The 27722-nt window shown below is 38.3% G+C and overlaps 1 long non-coding RNA gene across 2 annotated transcripts in view; it reads right to left on the reverse strand.

Annotated features, from left to right (window-relative positions):
* LOC113595649 (uncharacterized) overlaps positions 1 to 27722 on the reverse strand; it is a 551139-nt gene that overhangs the window by 246898 nt on the left and 276519 nt on the right. Inside the window, exon 4 of one of the 2 annotated variants that reach the window (XR_008293229.1) lies at positions 20068 to 20118. The exons of the other annotated variant lie outside the window; for it this stretch is intronic. This is a non-coding gene — a long non-coding RNA (uncharacterized LOC113595649). The remainder of the gene's footprint in view (positions 1 to 20067; positions 20119 to 27722) is intronic. 2 annotated transcript variants of the gene reach the window in all.

The raw sequence follows: 27722 nt of genomic DNA on the forward strand, positions 1-27722 counted from the left end.
ATAGAATGGTACAGATGAAAGACCAGAGGTCTAAGAGCCATCGACCTGGCTCTGCCACTTACTACCTTGGTCAAGGCACTTAATGCCTTTCAACTTCAGTACTGCCATCTATAAAAGTGGATATAATAACATTTATCTCATAGGATCATTATAGGGATCAAAATCAATATCAGAGAATGTGTTAAAGACCTGCAAGCTATGAATTGGTATGTAAATGTGTTCGTGGCTGTCCTGCCCCTGCTCGCAGTCCAGTTGTTAAACTGGAATAAAGAATGGAGCTTATCTGTGAAGGTTATAGGGAGATAATTTGCTCTCTCAACAGGGACACTATCTTTAGTAGGTCTTAAGTGGCTTTAGATGTTGCTAGTAGCTGTACTGGCTCATCTTAAACCTGTGATCAACTAAAACACCTAGATCTTTTTCGCAGGTTGCCTCTACTTTGTTCACATGCAATTATGGTATTGCATATGAACCTAGTTGCAGGAATTAATCTTTGCGCCAGTTAAATTTCACACTGTTGGTCCTGGTGCAATGCTTCAGTATGCTGAGGATATTTAGAATATTGAGTGAATCTTCTGGATGAGTTCTACTATCCAGCTTTGCGGCATCCACAAACACATCAATTTTCTTTTCAATATCCTTTGATTCTAGCCTGCATTAGGAATAGGTTTGTCCTCTACTTTTCCATTGCAGAGTTAGAAGGATCTGTACCTATAGATGTAGGAGGTCCTGAAATACTTTTGAGATGCGATCCTCCAAGGTATCTAACTCCATAATCCTTTGAAACATCTAAGAAAAGCCCCATTATTGGCATTTTGATGTGTGTGTGAGTTGGGCAGGGGTGGGGGCGTTGGTAGCATGGAGAAGAGCTATTAGGTGGCTTATTTTCCTTGCAAATGCTTGTGAGAGGTCTTTCCTTTTTGATGAAAGATTGACAATGCCCTAGTGGAAGATGATGATCTGAGAACTTTCCATTTTGGTTACAGCAATGATGAAAGACAACAGCCTGACTCATCTCACTTCAGATTCTGAGGACCTTTCCATTTATTGCATATGAGCACTTCCCCTTTGCATGGGAATGGAGAAGAATGTCCTCATTTGCCAGAATTTATATTCTAAGTTGTCTTTCCATGTTCCAAGGATATGTGATGTAACAATTATTAACATCATCCTAACATCATCTCAAAGATGAAGGTAAGTGAATTGGGTTCAACATGAAAGTGTCCCACTACAGACAGACCACATGATTAAAAGAAAAAGCTTTTCAGGAATGTTACAGATTAGGTAGCCAGGGAGAGGGCAATGGGTAGGATTGGCTTTGGTACTTGGGCTTTAAAAATATACACACAGATTTTTTTCTCAGTCTTCTTGCTCACCTGAGTATTTCATTTTAACACTTCCCATATATCCCACTTCCTTAATTTTCTAAATTCACATAACTGATAAAGCACATTAGTTTCAGGCGAACAATAATGAGTCAATATTTGTATATATTGCAAAATGATCACAAGAGGTATAGTTAACATCTGTCACTATACATAGTTACAATGCTCTTCTTCTTTGTTATAAGAAATTTTATGATCTACTCTGTTAGCAACTTCCAAATATGCAACACAATATTAACTATAGTCACCATGTTGTATATTACCCCTTCCATAATCTTCAATGACTTAATGACATCTTTAATTTATACCTTTATCCTCAAACTTTTCCCTGTATCTTCAAACATGTATAAGTTTTTCTGTCTTGATAAACTTTCTTTGACCCTGCTACTAACTTAGCAGTAGGGGAACTGAATTTTTCAAACCATAGTCTACATACTCTTTGTTTCTACTTCCTTGTTTCTACACACATGGAGCTTATGTTCCTCCTCTATCACCCAACTGAAAATGTTAATATCATTCATGACGTCTCAAGGGGCCTCTTCTCAGTTCTCTTATTCCTTGACTTCTTTGAAGGATGCCATTGACTGAATTCCTAAAACTCTTCTTGGTCCTTGACCTCCAAAATATCTTATTATCCTAGTATTTTATGCTGTCCTAGTTTTTGATTTGTCATTGCCCTTAAAATAAATGATACGGCTCTATCTGGCTTTGGTCCTTTTTCTAACTCTCTAGCCTCATCTTGTTCCTTTTCCATTTTGCATTTTGTCATCATGCTAGAATTCTTTTGGTTCCGTAAAAAGTGTTATTTGTCTTCACTCAACTCTGGTCCTTGGGACATGATGTTCCCTCCTCTAGGAATACTCATCCCTACTTCCATTTCATCTAACTCCTTATTCATCTCTTATATCTCAGCTGAAATGTAAGTTCCTTAAAATGTAAGTTCTGCAACCTTTAAGGTAGAGGTCTCTGCTCTCTGATCTCAGAGACCCATATCACAACATTTATCTTATTTTATTGTATCTTTAACTGTCAGTAGCTTTCATTAAGCTATCAGTTTTGTAAATATTTGGTTTATTGCTATATCCTCTCATAGTTTGAAACATGTAATTAGTCTCTAGTGATTGTTGAAAGAATGGATGGATAAATGAATGAGTGGCAATCCATTCTCTGTCATCTCTACTGATTCCTCTTCTTTTTTTCCGTCCTCTCATATATAAAAATTGGGATAATTACATCTCTTATAACTATTTCACAGTAGTGTGAGGATTAAATGGGGTAATGTATATTAAATGCCTTATTTATAAATTATAAAATGATATGGAAAGATGCCACTTGCTATTATTATCGTTTCCTCATTAACAAGACTTTGTCTTCTGTGGTGAAGAATGACTTCAGAAATATTTGTATTAGGACAGATGTTGTTTAAGGGTACAAACTTGCAACGAGTGGCAAATAGGCCCCAGAGGTCTAATGCATGGTTTGGTGAATACAGATAACAAATATTGTATTATAATCACCAAACTTGATAAAAGACTAGACCTTAATTATTCCACCCACTTAAAGGAAAGCATAATTAATTATGTAACAAGATAGAGATGTTAATTATCAGGACACTGGCAATCATACTACAATGTGTAAATATATAAAATTAACATTGTACATCTTAAATTTACACAATATTATTTTTCAAATATATTTCAATTAAAGAAAGAAATATTTGTATTGGAATTCTTGGGGACTTCTGAGATCTGACATATTTGTGTTATTCTGATTAACCAAAGAATCAAGAGGATTTAGATGAGAGTTGTAAAATTACTGACACCTTGCAGAGTGTCAGGATAATTTAAGGTTAGCATTTTGCAATCTTAGATCACAGAAAAATTTCAACAAAATAATTCCTACCTAAAGGTATTCTACCCTGAAAGTTAATCCATATTAAACAATGTCCTTCCTCATATAGTAGGATACTCTTTCTGAATTTTGTTTTTGATGCAAAAAAATTGTCCAACTTCTTTGTTCATTGGCTTATCATGGAAACACAGATAGGTTTGAGAAATTACCAAACCAGGAAGAGTTTTTATTTCTTCACCTTGACCTACTGTTTGGGGGAGAATTCTTGCAGTGCTTTTAGATATCCTCTGACAGTAGAGTAGGAATAAATATTATTTTTCAGAGATTATGTTGAGGAAAATCCAAATCCAAGAAGGAAGTAATCCAAGAAGGAAGCTCTCGAGAGTGCAGTCTCAGAATTAGAAATAAGATAATCTTTTGACACCCACTTGAAGAAGTTAATTACTAAGCTGTTCTCATCAGCTTACAACTGATGTTGATCATAACACACTCCAAAGTACTATCCAATTCCAAGTATTTGTACTGGACTTTGATCTGATCAGGTAACATTTAAGAAACAGATCAGCCTGCTTTTGATTCTGTGTCTCCCTCTCTCTCTGCCCCTCCCCTGCTCATGCTCTGTCTCTCTCTCTGTCAAAAATAAATAAACATTAAAAAAATTAAAAAAAAAAAAGAAACAGATCATTTGTCTGAGGGCCTGGAAATTTCTTTCTTGTACAGTGGTCTGGTTTGTACTAGTGTTTTACTGAAAAGGAAGAAGCAAGGAAAGAGGAAACAGAAACTGCTGTCATGGAATGTCTTGGCTCATCGTTGTTCATTTGAACTCTGGCAAGTTGGCTGCTCTGGCCTACGCTCAATGCTTCCTGCTCCAGCTCCATAGTGCAGCAGGGCGTTCCCTGTTCTTTCACATCTGGCCATGTGGGAGGGAGCAGCCCTCCCATAAAGTGGGTGTGAGTCTGTTATAGCATGGAGGCCCCAAATTCAGAGCACAGGATGTGTCCAGAACTCCAGGTGGCTGACATACTGTCTGGGGCTAGATAACAAGAATAACTAATAATAATTAACATCTATTGAACATTTAGTGTACCAGGTGTAGCATACCACTTTATGTGGATCATCTCACCTAATCCTCATAACAAATCCATGCCAGGTAAGGGAACTGAAATGTAGAGAAGATAAAAAACTTGTTCAAGTTCACATAAGAAATAAGCAGCAAAGCCAGGCTACAAGCTCAGGCAGTTTGAGTTTGAGAATGAACACCTGACCATTCTTCCCTGTTAGCTCATTCATCAATCCAGATCATAAACCTCAGTTAAGGCATGAAATTCTTTTAAGATACCATGTTGGTGGGAGGAGAGTGACTATTATGACACATAATGGTAACTGAAATAAAAACCACAACTAAAGGCATTATTGAATCAAGGATTTATTCAGTGCCACATAACGAACCTTGGAGAGAAACTGAGGAAGCTGCAGAAGAATGGGAACTGAGTATTGGCCTGAAGGAGCTGTAACCCGAGGGCAAGACCGGCAATATCAAGGAGGGGAGGTTTCCTTTGGAAATCTGCCACTGATGGAACATGTCTGTAATTACCAGGAAATGGAGTTTCTACATGATTTCTGACATCAAGGCTTCCCACTAGGGGGTTAACACCAGAGTTTTTGAGGAAGAATATCTGTTTTCTGTTTGCTTTTATTTCTGAAGTCCTGGGGTAAGTTTGTGGCCCTTTGAGTCTCACTGACACAGTCATTCCATAACATAGGAGGTACAATCCAGTGAGGGAAATAAAACCAGATGAGAAAACCCTTTACAGTTGCCCCTGTGTTTAATTTGTTTAGTCACTTTTTCTTTTGCTGTGTTAGAAAAAATGATAACTTTTACTATCCTTTTTCTCTTAGTAACTCTGGAAGTCATTATGTTTGAAAATTTTTTGCAGAAGACAGGGTTGCTAAACAGACCTGCAGGAGGAGAGGTTCCACACAGAACAATTCATCAACCGTTAGTTTCCCAGTGCTTAGGACAATTTTAACACAATACAAGGTCCATGTGAGGGTCTCAAGAGGAGCATTATTTAAGCACAGTCCCTGATCCTCAAGGACTTTGCAGTTTTATTAGAGACAGAAAGTACTTCTATAAAACACTAGAAGACCCAGATAATTAAATGCAAAGTGGGTATTATCACTGACAGGTGTTTACAGAAAGGAGCAATGAGTGAGAGTTGGGTAGCCAGGAGGAAGTAGAGATGAGGGTGTATGAGTGCACTGTGTGTGTGTGTGTGTGGTAGGGGTGGAGCTAATGGGTATTAAAAAGCATGGGACTCAGGGCTCTGCTGTGGTATGATAGTCAAGGGGACATCTGTGGTCTCCAGCTTTCGGAATATTCTCTTGCCAGTGTGACTGTAGTATTCCACTTCTATGCCCTTTTCTTGGCAGAATTGCAAATTGACCAAACTATGATGCCACTGGATGGTGTGTCCTTTTAAACACTGGGACAAGTTTGAACAAGATAAATTATTTTCAGTTACCTCCTGAGTTGGTGATAAAAAGTACTAAGGTCCCACGAAAAGTAAGGTAATGACCCTGTTGGAGAAAGCCATGCAAGATCCATGGAGGTATTTTTCTCAGTATCTTCACAGGCAGACCTAGAAAAGGGCACCAATTTGCCAGCTTTATCCTGGCTACATTTCAGGGACCTTGAAGAAATTTCTTCAAAGACAGCACTGCTGTTTCTTGACCACTTATTTGTGACACATATTTTCTTAGCAAGCCCGTGTAGTGTCTTCTTCTTTTCCTCCTCTAGTTTTCCATCTGGTTTCAAAATGCTCATTGTTGTCTCTTCTCTATAGAAAAGTTTTTGGAGAGAGAAAAAAGACTTCAACCTGATATGTGCAGGAAAACTTCTGGAAAAATTGCTGATTTCTATATTTTGAGGGAAAGAATGGTTTTCTAGGAATAATAACAGGTCTCCTCCACGAATGTGGCAAAAATTGTTGAAGTCAACTAACTATAGGTCAAATGAAGACGTAATGCAGTCTTTTGTATCCTTTTATGTCCCTCATTGGCACCTTTCCCATAACCTGGGCCCTTCCTTCCATCACACAAGACACATAAAGCTTTCATTGTGTGGCATCACCATATTCTACTTTCCCAATAAATACTTGAAATCAGATATCCTAACCTCCACTCTCCTCCTCTGTAGCAAAATTACCCTGTGTGATCATAAGATCTTGTTTATAGCTAGCTGCCACTTTGAAAAAGACCTGATGATTTAATGGGGACATCTAGTATTTTTCAATTTAAAGGAAGCATTAACCTAAAGAGTTTAAAAGGCACTGTGTAAGATGGAGTAAACATTCATTCATTTATGATCTGCTTTGTTCTAGAAAGAATTCCAGGATGATGGCTAGATCCTCTTTTAGGGTCTTTCTTCCTTTTCCATTACTGAACATTTTCTAAGCATTAGCCACTCTGTTAAGCATTGGGGTGCACAGGTGAATGTGGCACGTGTGGCACAGTGTCCTATCCTCAGAGGACTCACAGTCCAGCCAAAGAAATGTACATATAAACCCTACTTCTAGATGGTATCAGGACCCAGAATCAGGTAAGAACTTGTATTCTGGCGTGGTGAAGGGAAAAAGGCCTGTGTTCCTGAGGGAATGTTCCTCAGGGAATAATGAGAAAGAGAATTCTCTCCTTTGCATTCTTTCACTTGGCAAGTGTTGCAAGAACTAAAATCATGCCAAAAGTTCTGGTTTTACAATCAGGAAGCATAAAAGCAAGTGGTAAAAACTCTAGAAAGCAGTTGGGGCCCTCTTGGAGTCCCAGGCCAGTGTGACAGAGGCCATGGCCTTAACAGGGTGTTTAAGAGTCAGCTTTGTTCCTGGTTAACACCATGCTGGGTTTCTTGGTATGAACAGCTCTTCTTGATGACTGATGGTGGTGCTGATGTGGGGTAGGAGTGAGAGAAAGGAGAATGGGAAAATGAGAGCCTTCTGTGCCAGTCCCTCAAAGTAGCCCTAACAAGAAGGAAAACATAGCATCTAGCTCACCCTGACTTTATGCAACTCCCTGAACAACACTGTTTTCTCAGTTTCCTCTTTCAAAGGAAGTCCTAGGATTCATAAACAGTCTCCAAAGCATAAAGAAAGATGGCTAAAATCCAAGGAGGGCAATTAAATTTCCTAAAACTTTCTGCTCCATCATTTGGTCTCTCCCTGTCCCTCACTTCCCTGTCACAGTCCCACACACTCTCTTTGCACAGTTTGGCTTTTGTGTTTTTAGTTCCCACTGTTTAGAACACCCTTCTCTGCCTTCCTTCTCTAACCTGCTAGTCCTTTGAGGCTCAGCTGAATTCCTCTTCCTCAGGTCGTTTCCATCACACAACTAAAGCAAACCTGGAATTCCCTTCCTTCAGGACACATATCTGGGAGGTATGCATTATGATTTAAATACTTTATAGCATTTTAATTGCTTTGGATGTGCTCACTTTGTCTTTCAAACTGCACAGAAAGGGACTAAGTCACAGAATTCCTTTACGTACACAATGGAAAGTACACAGCCCTCTTGGCCCATAAGTGGGCCTATAGAGAGATGCTTGCTTGATTGACTCTGTGGCAGTCTGTACTGTAGCCGGCTAGAATGGGTAAAGGAGTAAAGACTCAGGACCAAAGGAAGCTGCAAACACAAATAAGATGATGGCCGTGATAGGTAGAAGACTCAGAGAGCAACTGGGTAGCTACAAGTGTGTATGTATCACAGGAAGGATAAATAAGCATGGATGATCTTCAAGGTTCTCAAAGACATGCTAGATGCCAAACATGCTGTCAGCATTTGCCAGCTCAGTCTTTGGATGGCCCATTCCACCCTTTGCCTTTATTAGCTCTGGCTGGTATCTATAATATTTTGCACAAAAGCATGAGGCCAGAGTACTTCATTTTCACATAGACCTTGGTGAGACACAAATCAATGGAACATGTTTTCTATGTTTCTATAGTCTGTACCGCACTTGTGTACTTACTGGAATGCTCTGGACCTACCTGAGACAGGAAATGAGCTTAGAGTTGTTAGTGCGTCATAAAATTATTTCTGGAGCTTTTTTTCTAGCCTCAAGAATCAAAAAAATGCAGACAGCTACCCAAGTAGGAGTTCACATCTGGAAAAGAGCTGCTGCTATGATTCGCCTTGGATAATATATCAAAGTTGCGGATGTCTGCATGTGAAAAGACATTTTATTCTTTGACAAGAAATAAAACCATAATTGGATAAGGTGGGGGAAGACATTCTATAAATCCTCCTTCATTTCCTGAGCACCCCACAGGGAATACTCACCAGTGCCTGACTAGGCTGAGGATTTCTCAACAATCTGTAGCTTAGTGTAGGGCTTTCTATCACAGTACACACTAGTGGTTTCACTGAGTTGAGTGAGATAAAAATAATAGGGTCCCAGGAGAGGGACCTGTGAGTCCTTCCTCCCCACAATTCCCCTTACCTAGTTGATTACCTCTTAAATCTTCCTCAAAATAGATTCTTTCTTTTCATACCTATTGCCACCACCTTAGTTTAGGCTTTTCTGGTCTCTTATCTAGATTGTTATACTAGCTTCATAGCAGGGTCCCTGACAATCCCTCCTTTATTCCCACCCATTCTCTAAACTGTTGCCAGCATAGGTTTCTAAAATACAAATCCATTCAGTGCACCAAAATTTTCAAAGATCCCTTCACTGCTCCTATAGTAAAGTCCAAAGTCCTTAATACAGTTTAATATTCAGAACTTTTTTTGGTCATAAGTTACTGAAATTCAATTTAAAGTGGCCTAAATAGAACCTATGTAATGAGAATGGCCAGGAATCGATCAAAAGCTTCAAGCACATGGTTCAAGTGATATTACCAGGGCTCCATTCTTGCCTCTCCCTTCCCTCTTTCTGTCCCTGGATTCTGCTTTCCTCTGTGTGTTTGATTCATTTGGCAAACAACTTGTAGGCAGCCAGAGAAGGAAGCTACTTACAATATAACTTCAGGCTTGCATGTTCTATATGGTTCAAGATTCCAAAGGAAGAAAGATAAGACCCTCTATCCCAATTTCCAAACATCTAATCTTAGGAAACGTTCTTATTGGCCTAGCCTGGGTCATGTGCCTTGAACTAATCATTGTAGCCAAGGAAGATTGACTGGGTGGCTTGTCATTGTCTCCAGAAGGTTGCCATGAAAGCCCAAGACCACAAGGAAATGTGGTTCCCCAAAGAGTATCAGGGTGCTGCTATCACTTGAAAGGTGAAGACATGGTGATCCAGCAAAAATAACTTATGCCTGTCATGGGAGGTGTAGTTATCTCTCCATGATCTTGATTACTGTCAGTCTCTCCTGACTCTACTCCTTTCCATCCCTGGACTACTTATAGTCTCTTGAATGTACTAGTCCATTTCAGGCCTTCATGCCTTTGCAAATACTATTTTCTCTGCCTAGAATGCCTGGAGGGCTAAGTTTTATTTCTCTTTACAACTCCAGCTAAAATATCTTCTTCTTTGAGAGGGCTTTGCTGACCTCTGTGTCACAAATTGATTACTTCCTCCTTAATACCACTATTATACATAGTACTTACCAACATTATTATGTTTTTGTTTTTCTTCACTCATGTCTAGACCAATAGCCTGGGAAAGTACTACTAGATCTCTAAAGCACAGAATAGATGCAGAGTAGGTATTCAATAAATTGTTGCATTAATAAATGATGAGTGAATGAATACATGAATGACTGTGTTTTTTAGTGGTAGAAATGTATGAAGCTTATAACTTCTCCTCGGTGTCAGAAACACTCTTCAACTCACCCGTCTATTCCTTCAACCTACCTCTTGACATATGCACACACAGAGAAGGAGAAAAGAGAGCTACCTCCTTAGGATCACACAGGGGTTGTCCTTACTATTGGTAGCATTATGCCCCTTCCACAACCAGAAAGATAACACGTTGATCTTTGAAATGCTTTTTTCTTTTTGGATGAATGGAGAAGTATGAAGAAAGCAGAAGGCCAAAGGGTGTCTGGAGGGAGAAGGGGAAGCCAGATGGAGGGGAAAAGATGGAGAATAATAGGATCCCAAATGACAAGCTTATTGGACATCTCATTTTTGTTCATGGCTGGCCAAGTCTGTATCACTGATGAGAAAATGGTATACAAAGCTACTAGTGTCTGTATTACATGGCTCTGCTTTGTGTGACATACAAACAAATTTGGTTTTGATTATTACAACTAAACTTCTGTCTCAACTAAAGTTCTTGAAAAAGGCATTAGTCACACAAGAAAACTTGGATTTGCCAAATATAACTTGTATGACCTTATGTCATTAGTCACTAAACTTACCACATCTGTTAATCTCCTGCAAAATACCATTAATCTTTCTTTGGCTTTCACCTTCCAAGGGTTATATGAAATTTCAAATGGGACGTGTCTAAAAGTATTTTGTAATGTGTTAAGTGCAATACGTACAACAGTGAGTCACTAATATTAGAGAATGGTTACAACTCCTCCACAGAATGATGTTGAAGAAAATGCAAACTGCCACTTTTTAAAGTTTAAGTTTCTGCTTTGTATTAATTTTCAACAACTGGTTGCTAAAGGTGCAATAATAAGGCTGTAAGTAAATTTATTAGATTTCTCTGTTAAGCTTGTGAATTGGATAAATGAGGATTTTTCTTAATTTGGCTTGATGACATACAAATTTGTTTTACCTGAAAGAAGAAGGAGGAAAAAAAAGAGGAAGAGGAAGAAAAAAACCCCCAAAACAGGATAGCTGAATATGGTAAGATGGATGCACTTGTTAGAAGAGAAAAAGGGTTTTGATGATCTAAAATCACAATAAGCAGTGCTGTGACCTGGTCCAGCAGCAGGGGCGGGGCGGGGGGGGGGGGGGGGAGAGACAAGGGGGCAGGGTCACATTTCAAGTCTTTCCTGACTTGCTGTGACTGTGGGAAAACATTTCTTAGCCTTCTGTTTGGAAGTGCCTGAGAGGACTGTTGGGGGTGGGGAGAAAAAAAAATCATCATGTGCCACAAGATCAGATTCAACTGACAAATATACACTTTTTTTTTTTTAAGATATAGGTGTACTGAATTGTGGCTCACAAAATATTTGTTGAATGAGTACATCAATGAGTCTGGGAGTCAGATGAGGAATGAGAAGGAAATTGTCACATACTTGACCTTTAATGTGTTATTAAGTTTAACTTTTCTCTCTTTCCCACCTATGATGTGGAGCAAAGACAATTCCATAACAGAATTAATGACAATGGAGGATTGCTAAATAAACACACGATAAAAGTAACATTATCTTTCACTTATAGGCTTGATATTTTTCTAAGTTCTTTTACATACACCTTCTCATTGAAACTCACTGAAACAAAAGGCTATGGGAATTTGATAGGCACGGTATTTAAACATGCATATTTGGTTGTTGTTCCCTCTTGTCAAGGACTGATCTCCTCTATCCCATTTTTTGTCTCTCTTGTGCTCAGGGAACATTGAGCCATTTCAAGGAATGATGCCAGGTTCCATCCACTGGTCTAGCCACTTGAGACAAGTGTGGGCAACTGGCAATCAGATCCTTTGGGGATTAAGAAACATACCCTGACGTATTGCCTCAGCAGGGCTGGTAATGACCTAAAGAAACTCTTTCTTCAGCCTCACCCTTGCCTTTACAACTTCCGTTGTGGTGTAAATGGTGTTACCTGGAGGGTAGAAGTCAGAGAAGAAAGGGGTGGAGGCAAACTTAAGTAGAGAAAGTATCTGGAGATCACATGGCAGTTCTGAGCTATACTTAAGCACTCCCAAATTCACCTCAACATTACTGTCAATCAGCATGCAGCCCGTATCTAGCTTTAGATTGCCACATGGGAGAGACAGCCTCAATTCACAAATGCTAAAAAGAAATGATTTTGCTTCATTTTATCATGTATAGGAGGCAGATTTAGGTGGCCACAGGGATTTAACATGCTTTACCATGACCTTTTGAAGCTAGAATCTAAATGTTGAGTTTTATCTTCAGAACTGCTGAAATCCTAACTACCTTTGGGATTTCTCTCTGCAACCTCTGTATCACAAAGAGGAATCTGGAAATTCTTGCAAACTGGATCGTGAATATTATCAGAAGAAGAAACCTGGAAGGTCAGCATCTCTAGAAGTAGAGAACAGCATGTTCTGCTTTCTTATGGATTTCTCAGCTTTGACAGGGCAGAGATCATGTTGTGCTCTTTGTGTTATTAATGCCTGAGTCTGTAGGTGCTAATTTAGCAAATACTCAATGATGATGAGAATTCCTGATGTAGCAGTGAACTGACAGCAGACAGGAAACAAAAACAAAACAAAACTTCTAAAACATCCTAAATCTCTATTTGGGACTTGTGAATGCCATGGTAAAATCCATGTGAGCTAGCTAGTTCTTGGCATTTCCTGTGAGAAACGATGGGAGAAAGAGAATGGCACCCAACAAGTGAAATGTCTCTGACTTTTGCCTTCACCCAGACAATTGTTCAATAATTGGTCATATTTTGATTTTTTGGTTTTAAGTGACTGGAGGGCCACTCAGAACTCATTACTCAGCCTTTCTGGTTCTCGGCCTTTTGGCTAAGATCATGTATCATTAATCCCAGCTTCCCACTAACTGCTGAGCTGGAGCAGTCTTCTCCGGTGTCAAAAAGGCTAGTAAGGTGTAGTGGTAGAGTTCGACAGATAATGTTAAACTGTGTTAGTACCTTCTGCTGGTCAGAGCAATAGTAATAGGTATGTAACTTTGTAACACAAGCCTAATTATGAAATCCTGAGCACATACCACAAAACTTTTTGCCCCTTAGGTTGAAAAGGAGAATATGAAACAAATCTATCACTCAACAATATTTACTGAGTGTCAAGTAGTATGGCAGGTGCTCAGGCTACAGAGCTAAATAAGAGGTAGTCCCTGACTTCATGGAGACAGACATACAAAGAAATAACTGCAATATGATAGGCAATGCTGTGACAGAGGTATACACAGGGTGGATTAAAGTCATATGTAGGGTTTCTAGGAAGGCTTTATAGAAGAGAAAATGTTTGAACTAATTTTGGAAAGATGGTTAGGGATTTCCCTAGTGGCTGGGAAGTGGGGTATCCAGGGGTCGGATGACAATATTCCAGGCTGATGGAAGGTTGAAGATACCTCCATTTTTCTTTTTCATGCACATGCTCTCCTATATAAAACCTCTTTTCCAAGATATTTTTATGGTTGGCAGAGGACATATTAATTTTGAAACATCTTTTCCAAGAGAATACCTATCATTAGAGAGAAGTCAAAGGCTGTTATTTGATCACCACATAGCTACAATTATGATCCCAAAGTTCCAAGCTTCCTTCCCAGTCCACTGGCAGTGGGGGGGGGGGGGGGGGAGTTGGAGTTTTCCTTTTTAATATAATTCAGGGGCTCTGTGTGAGGCTGACATGGATCTTTAGTTGATTAGACTGTTCAGCAGAGGGACAACCTGACTCGAAACTCAATCATCATAGTCAATTAAGTATCCTTTGTTCTTCATGAGACCCTGCTACTATGTCTTCCTGGTCTCAATGAAAGACTGGCCAATTCAGAAAGCCTAACTCCAAACACTTCCACATTTCCCATCCAAAAATTTTCATTCAACCATCTTTGTTTCTTTTAAAACACAAACTACACCAGGCAAAGTTAGACAAGGAAGACTTCATTCAAGGCTATTAAAATAGTGGGGGAGATGACAGAACTCAGTCTGAACTCAAGTCCAGTGAAACAAAGGGCAGGAGGATTTTTATGCACTAGATGGGCTCAAGGACATTAGGCGAAAGTCGTATTACTTGTATGTTATGACAGGAGGTAATTCTGCAACTTGGACAAGTCACCTACTATTAGGCTCCTGCTCTCCCACAGATACTCTTCCACAGACATATGGTGATATTTCCCTTGATGATTATATTTCAAAGGGATTGCTCCCAGGTTCTTGAGAAAGATATTCTTGGTTATAAAACTATCAAGAGGCATTCAAAAAGACTTACCTCTCAAAGGGTCATAGAAAGAATTTACAATTACAAGTTTTTTAAAGTAAAATCTCTAAGAAAGAGATCAGAGCCTAGAGTTAGGAGGAAGCCTGTCTAAAGTTCAGTCAAGCTGAAGGAAACATTAAAGCCATATCTGCCTCAGTGATGGCATTTTGCCAGGTACAACTTAACACTCCTTTTTCTTACATGCTCACCTCTCGGTGCTTGGGGTAATTAAGCTCATGGACAAAAAAGAAACAAAAATAATTACCTCACAAGAGATGGTTTTAGAATCCCTCTCTACTGCTTTTGCTCATTTAGAACTGAAACTACGTTTGAAAAATAGAAGCAAATTCCTCCTTGGAATTACGGTTTATGCAAAGCAATGGCTAAAAAGACCAAGCATCTTCCTACCAAGGTAGAAGACACCAACAAGAACCAGTGCTGAATTTGAACAAGGCAAATATTTTCTAGCTGGAAATGTAATAGTCTGTGTATTTCCTGAAAGCACAGACTGTCTATATTAGAAAATAACCCTGATTTTCTATTTAATTTCTAACTTAGCTCTCCCAGATAACAGGAAAGGAGCACCACTGTCCAAATTATTTTATGAACTTAGGGTAGTCTTGATTCCAAAAGCAAATACGGATGATTCAACACTTACTTATAATTGAAAAAATAACAACAACCACCACCAAACCTTAGAAAACTAGGAATAGCCAGGAAATCCCTTAGCTTGGTAAAACTTACATAAAACAAAACAAAACAAAACAAAAAACCTAGAACAAATATTGTGGTTAATGAAGAAAACTTAGATTCCTTCCTTTAAAGACAGGGAATAATATAAGGATACACTGGTACTATTTCACACAATACTAGATATGCTGATGAATGTTACCTGGAAAGAAAAAGAAATAAATTCAAGGATTGGAAGAAAAGAGATAAATTTTATGTGATATAATTATTTACCTAAAAAAACAACAGAGGTACATATTAATTCTTTGAACTATTAAGAGTTCAATGTGTTTGCTGGATTCAATGTTACTTTGCAATAAGAACACATTCCTTTACCAGTAGTACTCAAACAGAAAATGCAATACATACATATATCAGTTATATGTAACTGATATATATATCATACATACATATATCAATTATGTACATACATATATCATATATGTACATACATATATGTACATACATATATCAATTGATACATACATGTATCAATCAATACATACATATATCAGTTATATATAACAACAAGAAAGTTATCAGAATGAATGCAAATGCATTTTGGTCTGGTATTAAGGTAATTAAAACTTGTATTTTTATTTTCTTTATCTGTTCTACTTTAAAAGCACAATTTGGTAACAAACATTTTAATTATTACATTTTTTAAAAACCAAAAAAAAAATTAGGTTACCCAAGAAAAGACAAGATTTCTAGAAGACCACCTTAACAATTAGAGAGGAGTTATATTACCTTGTACATGAAGACTTAAAAGAAAAAGTCAGAAAAAGATTATAGAGAGAAGACATACCTGATCAGTCATGAAGAATACCAAAGATTCAGTAATAAAAACAGTTTCAAGATCATAAAGCCCAGAGAGATGGATATATATATATATATATATATATATATATATATGCAAAGATAGTTCTGCAAACCAGTGGGGAAAGAGCAAATGGTTTTGTGAATAGTGTTAAGAAAACAGGCTTGCAATATGTGGGACAGTAAAACTGGGTCCTTTTTTTAAATAGTAAATGCAATGGCAGATTGCAGACGGATTCAGAACCAAATGTTAAAACCAAATCTTATAAAGTTTATATCAGAAAATGTAAAGGGATACTCTTGTAATGTCAAGGTGGGAGAAAGTATTCTGAAATAATGCTTCTCCCTAAAATAATACCACAAACTGTTACTAAAATAATTAATGAATTTGATTATATCATAATCAAGTCTTTCTGTTCAATGAAGGGCATCATGAGTAAAATTTACAGACAGGTTACAGCATCAGGAGATGTTTCAATGTCTAAAACCACAAAAGGCTAATGTTTAATATAAGCAACACAAGAAAATCAACAAGATAGGAATCCCCAGTCAAAAGATGAGCTAAGCACATGACTGGCCAATTTACAAAGAGGAAATCCAAAGGGCTAACAAGTATATGAAAAACTGCTCAAATACTCTAGTAATCAGAGAAATGCAAATCAGTCAACAATAATACATCATTTTATGTTTGTTTAACCGGCAAAAAAAAAAAAAAAAAAAAAAACAGAGAGAGAGAAAGCTGGACATTGCCAAAGTGTTGATAGAGATATGGGGATATCTTTCTTAGAGAGTTAAGACTGGTACAGAGAACTCTTCAGCAATACTTAGTTCAAATAAATATCCCCATACTTTATGGCCCAGCAATTGTATACTTCTGAATAATCTATACATTCTTACACAGTTCTTTAAGGGAAAATATTTTAAGGAAACTCATCACAGCCTTGTTTTTGGTGATAAAAATTAGAGGAAATCCTGGTGTCCAATCCTGGGGAAAAGATAGGTTGAAAATGAAGACTTTCCACCACGAAGAACTATACAGGGAAAGAAATAACAGACTACATATGTCCACAGCTCCATGTATGAAAGCTAAAAAATTTATGGCTGACTTTTTAAAAAGAAAGAAAAAACATAAACGGGAATCAAATCTATAAATGATTCCATTTTCACAAATTTAAAATTCATGCACATAAAATGAATATTTTGTAAGAACAAATACATATAAAAGGATACATGTTAAACACAGAATACTTGATATGGTGTGCAGGGCCAGAGAGAAGGAGTGGAAAAGGAATAAAAAGGAATGAAAAAATGAAAGAAGCAAGAGACTAGTATGATCTATAACAATAGTGTGCATTCAGAGGAGTATGATTACTACCTATGTATCTATATCTATCCATCTACCCATCCACCCACTTATCTTTCTCTCCTCTCTCCTGTCTCCTCTCTCTCTCTCTCTCTCTCTCTCTCTCCACTTATCTTTCTCTCCTCTCTCCTGTCTCCTCTCTCTCTCTCTCTCTCTCTCTCTCTCTCTCTCTCTCATCAAAATAGAGACTTGGGAAATTTCCACCGCCAGGTAGGAGCACAGTATAGAATCACAGAATGTTCTTGTTGGAAGGGGATGTTCAAGATTGAACTTTATATATTTTGGCCTTCTAGGAAACTTTTCGTCAAACTCTAGTTCCTAAACTGAGAGTATATGTCAATTCTAAAAGAAGAGAAAAACAAAAGAGAATAAAGGAATACAAACAGATTTAACCACTATTGCATATTATTGCAATAAGAGAATCTCATTGAGAATAAGAGAATAAGAGAATCTTATTGCAAATTATTGCATAAGAGAATCTCAGTTATGAAAAAATATAAAACCAAGTGCAAAACTAAGTTATAAATTTGCCACATCCACAAAACAACATAATTTCCAGGCAAATCTGTTAGTTCAGTCTAAGTACAATCACACTTTTTGGTGATTATTGCTAAGACTAAACATAGCCAGACAGACTAAACATAGCAAGGCAGACTGAATTTCAACTGAGTTAATGGAAGATCTTGTTATCAGGTAGAAAGATCCTCAAAATGCTGTGGTATGTTCCTGATTCCCAGTTTGGAGGTTTGAAAATTTCTAGCAGAATGTAATCTTATGCTTTGTTTCATGTAAATTGCATCTGTTTTCCCATTTTGGGTAGCCAAGCAAAGAAAAGTGACTTTTCAGTAATTTGAAATTCTAGACAAAGGAAATAAAGTGTTCAGCTAATGGATTTTAAAAGAAAATAGCAGCTGCTTCTGACATGAGTAGACATCCATTATCAAGCAGATGGATTGGTTTCTTTGGGAAAATGTTATATAAACAGGAAAAACAAACACCCTTCCCACATAATTTAAAAAAATTTCCTTTGGTATTTGTTTAATATCTTGATTAAAAATATAGGTCATATGAAATAAAATGCCCAAATGGAAGAAGCAGAGTGCAAAAGCATCTCAGAGATCAGATGAGAGATGAGAGCTGTATACCAAAAGGGGGCTAGGATCAGAGATCATCACAAGTGACCTCCCCCTGTTAAGTGAAGCAGTGAGTGTGCAGGAGAATCTTCCTCAGGGAAAATGTCATTTCAGGAAATAATACTCAACAAACTAGCATTTCCTTTCAGAATCAAGGCAATGGCTTCTGAGCAAACTGAAGTTTATTCAGTCTTTGATTCATATTGAACAAGTGTACTGTTGGCCCCAAGAAGCTCAATGCTAACATTTTTAGTATATATTTGTATTAGTATTCCCCAAAGAAATATGACTAATAAAATATGTATGTGTGTGTGTATCTCTATATCTCTATAACTCTATATCCATTTATCTGAGAAATGTATTTTATGAAACTGGTTCATGCAATTACAGAGGCTATCAAGTTTGATTTTAGAAGCTAGCCAGGTAGGACAGTAGGCTGGAGACCCAGAGAAGAGTTGATGTTGCAGCCCAAGTCAAAAGACAGTCTGGAGGCAGAATTCCTTCTTTCTTGGGAGAGGTCAGACTTTTTCTCTCAAGGACTTCAACTGATTTGATGAGGCCCATTCACATTATGGAGGATAATCTGCTTTCCTCAAAGTCTATTGATTTAAATATTAATCTCATCTAAAACACAGGTTCACTAGGACACCTTGACTGGTGTCTAACCAAATACTTAGGCACTGTGACAAACCCATGTTGACACATAAAGTTAACCATCTCTGTGTTTATCCTCAGAGTTTTTTTTTAAGTTCATTTTATTTTGAGAGAGACAGAGAGCAAAGTGGGAGAGGGGCAGAGAAAGAGGAGAGGGAGAATCCCAAGCAGGTTCCACACAGTCAGTGCAAAGAGCCCGACGTGGGCTCAAACCCATGAACCCATGAGATCATGACCTGAGCTGAAATCAACAATCCAATTCTTAGTGGACTGAGCCACCCAGACATCCCTATCCTTAGAGTTTAATAAAGATGGTTTTGTTGATTCTATACAACGAAAAAATAACCCCTAATAACCTCATTTATTAAAATTCCAAAGACAAAATCCCACATAATTTCCTTCAATCATTTCCTGACAAGGTGAGACTCTACTATTTTACGGAGTTTTCTTAACACCCCAAGCTTCCTTTCTATTTATTCCTCCTTCTTCACCACTTTCTTCTTTTCAAAGATCCCTGATGAAATACAGGTGTAAGCATTAAAAAAGAAATGTAATCATCTTTAAGAAAGAAGAGAGATTATAAGTAGAAAGGAAACCATATTCCACTGGACAGTATCAGCCATCCTGCTTGTTGGTAATTACTGCTGGAGTAGAAAGGGACAATAAATTCATACTCCAGCCTTCTACACAATGTCTTCTTCTCAAACAGGCCATGAACTCAGTACTACTGACTCACAGCTGAGAAATGACTAGAGAAGTGAGAGCTCCAGTTCAGCTCCATTGCATGGTGACTTACAGTTGTTTTCTCCTCAGTGACTTTGGAAGGAGTTGACTAATCCAAACTAAATGCAGTGAGCCATTACCAAATACCAGAAAGCATCTTCATGTTTATTTTCAAAGCAGAATATTGTTAATGTTTGCAGAGAGATGTTTTGGGTTCACAGAACATACTCTGGCCATGTTTACTACCCAAATATTTCCAAACTCAATTATCAATCGTCAATAAACCCACATTTGTTTTATCTTATTAATCCTGCAGAGAATGAAAATGTAGGGATCTTATCATATGAGATTATGACAAATACTTAAAATCAGCAAAAGGCTCACCTCTAGTTACCCAGGCAGGAAGTGTGGGAAAACCAGTTTGATCCAGTTGTGCTGGTAGTAGAAAGGAGAAAATCACATTGTAGGAGACTTGCAATATGCCATAGGGTAATATGACTTCTCACACATTTGAGGGAATTTACATTCAATTCAACAGTATTCATTGAGTTCCTGCCATGTACAAGACACTGGAGTAGGTAGGCAGAGGTAGTGGTAGGAGAGAGGATTTAGAGATGAGTTAACTATAGACTTTATTCTCCTTATAATTATAACCTAGAAGGAAGAATAAAAGGACATATTATCAATTAAGGGAAAATGCAGTCAGCAACTCAAGAATAGAAATATTCATGTAGTGGTTTATTGGCCAACATGTCTTTTTTGTTAGAGGAAGAGGGTTTGGATTGCCAGCCAACATCTACTGTCTTTGAAAAATTTGCCCAGTGGCCAAAAATCTGAAGAAGAAACTCAGCTGATTTTGTATACAGTCTCCAGCTCTTACAGTAAGCCTTCCATATCACTTTATTCTGTTCTTGGTCTTCAAATTTAGGTCTCTGGTGAAAATTTAGAAATATGCTTCTGTGGGTAGTATCCAGCCAACATGGCACCTGATACCACAAATGCCTTTAAGGGATCCAGGCTATAGATCCCAGAATGTAAAATGAATAGAAAGTACTCCCAAATACTCTGTGTGCCTTCCATTTTATTACTGACCTGTCATGAATCTGCATCTCTCACCTATTTGTCCACTCCATTGCTCTTCCCTGGGCCAAAGCCCAGAGATCTTTGCTTTTTGTGACAAAAACTACCAAACCTGCTGACTTTGCCATTTTCTTGTGCTAATTTTCAGTTTGAATGTCTTCTCTGGACACAGAGATTTTAGTCTAAGCTTACCAACTACTTTCATTATATGACCTGGCATTTAGTCCAGGTTGGTAGTGATACACTGTAGCTAATACACTGAAGAAAGGAAGGAAGGAGGGAGGGAGGGGAGGAAGGAAGGAAGGAAGGAAGGAAGAAGGGGGAGAGAAGGAGAGAGAAAGAAAGAAAGAAAAAGAAGCATATGGAAAGGTTCAACCATTAGTAGAAAATACAGATAAACATCATAATGAGATGCCAGTACATCACACCAGATCGGATTAAATTAAAAGGAGTATAGAGTAAAAGTATAGAGATTTACATTGTTGGTGGCTATGTAAATTGGTAAAACCATTTTGGAAAATTAACTGGCAGTGTCTTCTGAGCTAAACATGGCCCTATGACACAACAATTCCACTCCTGGCTATATATGCCCAATAAAAATGGGTGCTTATGTGCAATAAAACACATATAAGAATATTTATAGCTGCTTTATTCATGACAGTAAAAAAACTGGAAACAACCCAAGTATCCATTCCTAGAATGGACAAATAAACCGTGATATGTTTGCACAATGGAATGTAAGAAATTAAAAACATGAACTACTGCTACACTCAACAATATAGATTAATCTCACAGACATAATATTGCATTAAAAAAGCTAGACACAAAAGAATGTATACTACATGGTTCCATTAATATAACATTCATGACAGAGTAGAAAATAGATTTTACCTTTGGGGAGACTGTGACTAAAAAGGGGCTCTCTTGAGGACTGGTATTCTTCTAATCATAATCAGAGTCATGCTTAAGGGCTATATAATTAAGATCTGTGCACTTCATTGTATGTTAGTCAGACATCAGTAAAAAAGGGATTTAGAAGTAAATTTGGGGGGCCTGGGTGGTGCAGTCGGTTAAGCGTCCGACTTCAGCCAGGTCACGATCTCGCGGTCCGTGAGTTCGAGCCCCACGTCTGGGCTCTGGGCTGATGGCTCAGAGCCTGGAGCCTGTTTCCGATTCTGTGTCTTCCTCTCTCTCTGCCCCTCGCCCGTTCATGCTCTGTCTCCCTCTGTCCCAAAAATAAATAAACGTTGAAAAAAAAATTAAAAAAAAGAAGTAAATTTGGGTTGGGACAATTTTTTCATTTCTTCCCACAATACTAACATGAAGTTCTAAGGACACAGAATCTTATAATAGTAAAGGTTGAAAGACTATCCTGTCCAAACTCCTTCCCCAGGAGTCTGTGAATCATGACACTTTCCTGCAGACTGGAGTCTGGATATGTGCCTATGGATATTGATCACTTTTCTAGATGTCTTCATATAATTTTGGTTGACTCTTTCAATCATGGTGGTGTGGCAGCCAAGAGATAAAATACAGCAAAACAGATTTGTGGTAAATTTAAGGACTGACTCCCTTAAGAATTAAAGACACTGAAACATGGGTTCCATGTGGAGATGAGAAATGTTGACCAACTCCTCCCTGATATTTTATGAAAAGAAGTCCCATCTCCGAGTTGAGAAGGCATATTTCTAGTAGAAGATAAGGGGTATGCCAACACAAATTCTGGATTATTTCAACCTGAGAGTTTCTCCATGTATGAACATTTAAATGATGACATTCAAGCCAAAATGTTTTATATATACATATATATGTATATAAATATATATGTTTATATATATTTATATTTACTTATACCTATATATAAATTTTATTTTATATATTTTATTTTACATATTTAATATATAAATATATTTTACATATTTATATTTTTAAACATTTATATATATTTACATATATATAAATCATTTTTGGCTTGAATGTCATCATTTATTTTTAAAAAATTTTTTAATGTTTTTATTTATTTTTGAGAGAGAGAGAGAGAGACAGAGCATGAGGAGGGGAGGAGCAGAGAGAGAGGGAGGGAGACACAGAATCTGACACAGGCTCCAAGCTCCAAGCTGTCAGCATAGAGCCTGATGCAGGGCTTGAACCCATGAACCATGAGATTATGACCTGAGCCACAGTTGGATGCTTAACCAACTAAGCCACCCAGGTGCCCCTTGAATGTCATCATTTAAATGTTTTTAGCTGAGCTGGTATAAAGATAACACACACAAGAATGCTCAAGGTAATGTCATACACTCAACTGAGTCACTCAACTTGTTCTGAGGCTGCATTTCAGCTTGTCCCGGAGAGGAGTCTTTCCCTTTATCTTGATTTGGAAATAACTAATGATGCAGTATAGACCAAGCCCTCTTTCTCTTGAAGCCAAGCCAACTTCCAGAGCTACGCCTTTCTTGCCAAAGAACACCCTCTGGGCCATGTGAAGCTTCTTTGCAAGGTCCTCAAAACCTTGACGCAGCAACAGCAGTACAGACTGGAGCTCATAAATTGGGAGAAGAAGGCTGCTGAACTAGAAGGAATCTTCTGCCTGCCTTCCCTCTTGGGGATGCCAAGGCCATGCAGGAAAGGAAGTGTTCTCTCCCCTACATAGCAGGCACAGATTCAAACGGGATGGAAACTGGTTGTGGGAGCTTCTAGCATGGCAGGGAAAAAGCTGTTGGTTTTGTGGGAAGAAGTTGGAATGGGGAATAGAGAGGAGAAACCCTGCCCTGTTGACCTCAATGCATACTGTAGGAAATTATGTAACTGGGGTTTCATCAGCACCTAGGTTACTGAAGCCAATGCTGTTCACTTCCAAGGACATGAGTCATAACTTAAAATACACACACACACACACACACACACACACACACACACACACCAGTCTAGATGAGGAGTATCTTTTGGGGACCATGAATTTGAAGACATCCATTTTGATAGTAGAAGATGGGAAAATGATAGAGACAACTAAAAGAGTATCTAGCCTTCAACACCCACCAGTGTCACAGGATGTGCACAAAAAATGGTAATTTAAAGATCCAAATGATGCTCACATGCAGCATCTAGGTTTTCGTTAACTATGCTGATTGAGAAAAAAAAATGAACGTTGGCTAGTAGGCCTTTTAAAGAATTTTTTTTAACATTTATTTATTTTTCGAGAGACAGAGACAGAGTGTGAGTGGGGGAGAGGCAGAGATAGAGGGAGACACAGAATTCGAAGCAGGCTCCAGGCTCTGAACTGACAACATAGAGCCCGATGCAGGGCCCGAACTCACAAACCACGAGATCATGACCTGAGCCCAAGTCAGACGCCCAACCGACTGAGCCACCCAGGTGCCCCTGGCTAGTAGGCCTTTTAAAGGTAAGCTGAGGTACACTTAAAAAAGTTTTTAATACAATTTCCAAGTACTGAGTTAAAAAATAATGCTAACAAAAATTGGTTAAAGTCTGGGGAAATGGAAACTCATATTTGAGAACACAAATTTGTATACACTTTTCTGTAGAGGAATTTGGTAACTTGTACTGAAGGTCTTAAAACATGAATTTCACTTATCCAGTAATTCTGATTCTAGGAATTTTTAAGGATATCATTGGAACTGTTTTCAGAAATTGTGCTATTCACACAATGAGATAATACATTAGCATTAAAAGTGATTTTTTAAAAACATATTCACTGATATGGAAATATGGGAATCTGTTTAAGCTATATTGATGAGTGAGAAAAACATATTTAAAAACATATCAAAATACACTGTGAATAGTAGGATCCTATTTTGTAAATAAATGTGTAAATAATTGCACACACATGAGGAAATCAGATAAATATTTTATAAATGTATGCATCTCAAAGTTATTTCTGTTGAAAATCTCCACATTTCTTTATGGCTAGGCCTTAATGAGTCAGCTGGAAATAAAGGGAAAAGGGAGACAAAGTTAATGCAACTTGAGGCTTACTATTAAATGTCTAAGGCACCAGATCAGTGTTTCATAGTCTAATTTGTAGATGTCACAATCACCTCAGACAGTCAGACTTATTTGGTCTGGGGGGCCTCCTAAGTTGGTATTGCTAAAGTTCTCCAGGGGATTTTAATGTGTGGCCACAGTTGGGTCTCATGCATTGATTGGGGCAGTGGTTCTCAAAATGTGGTTCTTGGATCAGCATCATCAGCATCACCTGGAATGTAATTTAAAAAGGCAAATTATTGGTCCCCCACCCCAGAAACTGAATTGAAAACTCTGAGAGTGGGGCCCAGGAATAGGTCTTGGCAAATCCTCCATGTAATTATGATGCAAGCTGAACTATAAGAAACACTGCGTCAGGGAATCACCAGAAACAATGCCATCACTTTTCGGATGATCAACCTCAGGAAGCCTGTTTTTAAAAGATCTGCTCAGAGGGGCGCCTGGGTGGCTCAGTCAGTTAAGCGTATGACTTCAGCTCAGGTCATGACCTCATAGTTCGTGGGTTCGAGCCTCACATTGGGCTCTGTGCTGACAGCTCAGAGCCTGGAGGAGCCTGCTTCAGATTCTGTGTCTCCCTCTCTTTCTGCCCCTCCCCTGCTTGTGCTCTGTCTCTCTCTCTCTCTCTCAAAAATGAATAAATGTTAAAAAAAATTAAAAGATCTGCTCAGAGCTCTATATGATAGTAGATTGACTGATCTATTCTAGAAGTCAACATAATTACAAATTTCCAAAACTGTACAAAATAAGTAGGGAAAGGAAACTGTCTCTGTTCTGGTGCACACAGGCAGTAATATTCCAAAGCAGGCTAAATGGACACATGTGAGAAAGTTTGCTTCTACTTAAACATGTGATTACACATTGCCAATTCCTGGAAGCGTTATTCAGCTGCTACACTTGAGGATCCTTTCCCACAGTAATATATCCTCCATGTTACGGCCAAAGGAAAATTTTCCACACGCAACACTGATCACACCACCTCCACACCCAGGCTTAAAAACCTCAGAGCTTCCCCTTGCCCACAAGCTAAAGACCAAAATCCCCAACAAGGCTGAGGAGGTCCCACACATTGTGACCCCAACCCACTTCCCCATCCTTGTGTCATATGACATTGTCTGGTGAGTTCTGTGCTTGGGCCACATTAGCCTCCTTTGTGTCTCATGAACTCCAAGCTACCCCACCCATATTCTTTCCACATGCTGTGCCCCCTGCCTAGAACACTCTTCCCTCCTCGTCTTTGTCTATTTACCTCCTGATCATCTTTCAAATCTCAGTTCAGTCATCATCTCCACAAAGCAACCTTCCCTGAACCCCCTGACCATGTCACACCCCTCTTTTATATGTTTGAAGAGCACGATAATCTCTCCTTCGAAACTCTCTCCTCTTGTGTGTGATCTTGCATTTATCTGGGAGATGATACTTATAGGTATAGTATAGGACTAATACCTAGTTCCTCCATTTGGTTGGCTCCACAAGGGCAATCTCTTGTTCATATCCCTGATACACAGTCAACACAGAGCTTGACATGTAGCAAGGGCTTAAGAATACTTTTAATGAGCAGATGAATGGATGAGTAGATGAATGAGTGAAGAGTACTTTGACTATATTGCTAGGACTTCCTAGTATTGAAGTTGTTGACAGTAGTCATTGACTTGCATCACACAATCTACATTCCTTGTTCGAAGTCCATATAATCTTACAGGAAGGAAGACAAAACTTTTGGAAAAGTAGTTATGTCTCTTGTGTATCACCACAGCCTGCATCTTGAGACCAGCCTGAGGGAGAAAACTGAACTAGAAGCCAAGTGTTTTTCTTGGCTATGACTCTGTGAATTGGACATGAACCATTTACTGCTTTCTGGCATCATATTAGCAAGCTCTGCTCATCAATTTCTCTCACTTGAACTTGTTTTGACAAGCTTAAACTTTCACATACTAAGAGTCTCAAACAGTATTCAGCTCAAGTCAAAATAGGCATTTAACACGTGTGGAAGGATTTGTGTGAGAGCAAAGCTTTGTCCTAAGTAGCTAATAACATGGATCATACTGGGAGCCCAATCCATTTGGGGGGACAAGGAGCCTCTGAACATATCATGCTCTAAGGGAAGAGCATTAGTGGTCAGGCTTGTTAACAGCAACAGTGGATGCAAAAAGATAAAATTCTATTTTTAACGTATTGAAGGCAAAGAACTTTGGACCAAGAATTTTGTATCGAGTTACATTTTCATTCAAAAATGGCTTAATAAAAAATATTCTTAGGCATGCACAGCCTCAGGTACACCTCATGAAGATACTATATTGAATATACTCTTGGGGAAAGTTCTAAATAAGAGAAACACACCCAGGAACTGCTATAAGAGATGAGAACATAGGGGTGATCAGAAACCTTGGTGAAGTTTATTCCCTTTTTTAAAAAGCTAGAACCAAATAAAAGCAAAAGGGAAGTATCTAACCAAGAACTAAAACTAAGCAACATGTATGCATGAATATGGAAACAACAGATAGTAAAGTGTTTTTTTAAGGCAATGTCATTGATTCTGGGTCTGATGATGAGAGTATTGATATCAATAAGCAACCAATAAGGGCATATGAACATAAATGTGGATTTTATAAGAAAAAAGTAGAATATATAGCATTGAAAGTAGTAGAAGAAAACTCAATCTCTCCCCTGGGAAGCAGGAAAAGAGAATGAATAAAGGAATTAAAGAAAGTCATGAAAATGAATAAAGACACTCTGGGTTGCTCACAGGGAGTGAATTGGGATCTGGCAGAGGTTTGGGCATGAGGCAGAATTCAAAGACATTATGTTTTGGAGGACAAACCTTCAGTGACCTCCATGTGGTTATTCACCTCTTCCTTTCTGAACACATCGAAGCTGAAGAGCCTCCATGGTAGCCATTGTTCTTACTCAGCCACTGTGTTCAAACGAAGCGATTTGCAAATTAGGGATATTATCTC

This window comes from Acinonyx jubatus, chromosome E4 (genome assembly GCF_027475565.1).
Source record: "Acinonyx jubatus isolate Ajub_Pintada_27869175 chromosome E4, VMU_Ajub_asm_v1.0, whole genome shotgun sequence".
In the NCBI taxonomy this organism is placed as follows: Eukaryota; Metazoa; Chordata; class Mammalia; order Carnivora; family Felidae; genus Acinonyx; species Acinonyx jubatus.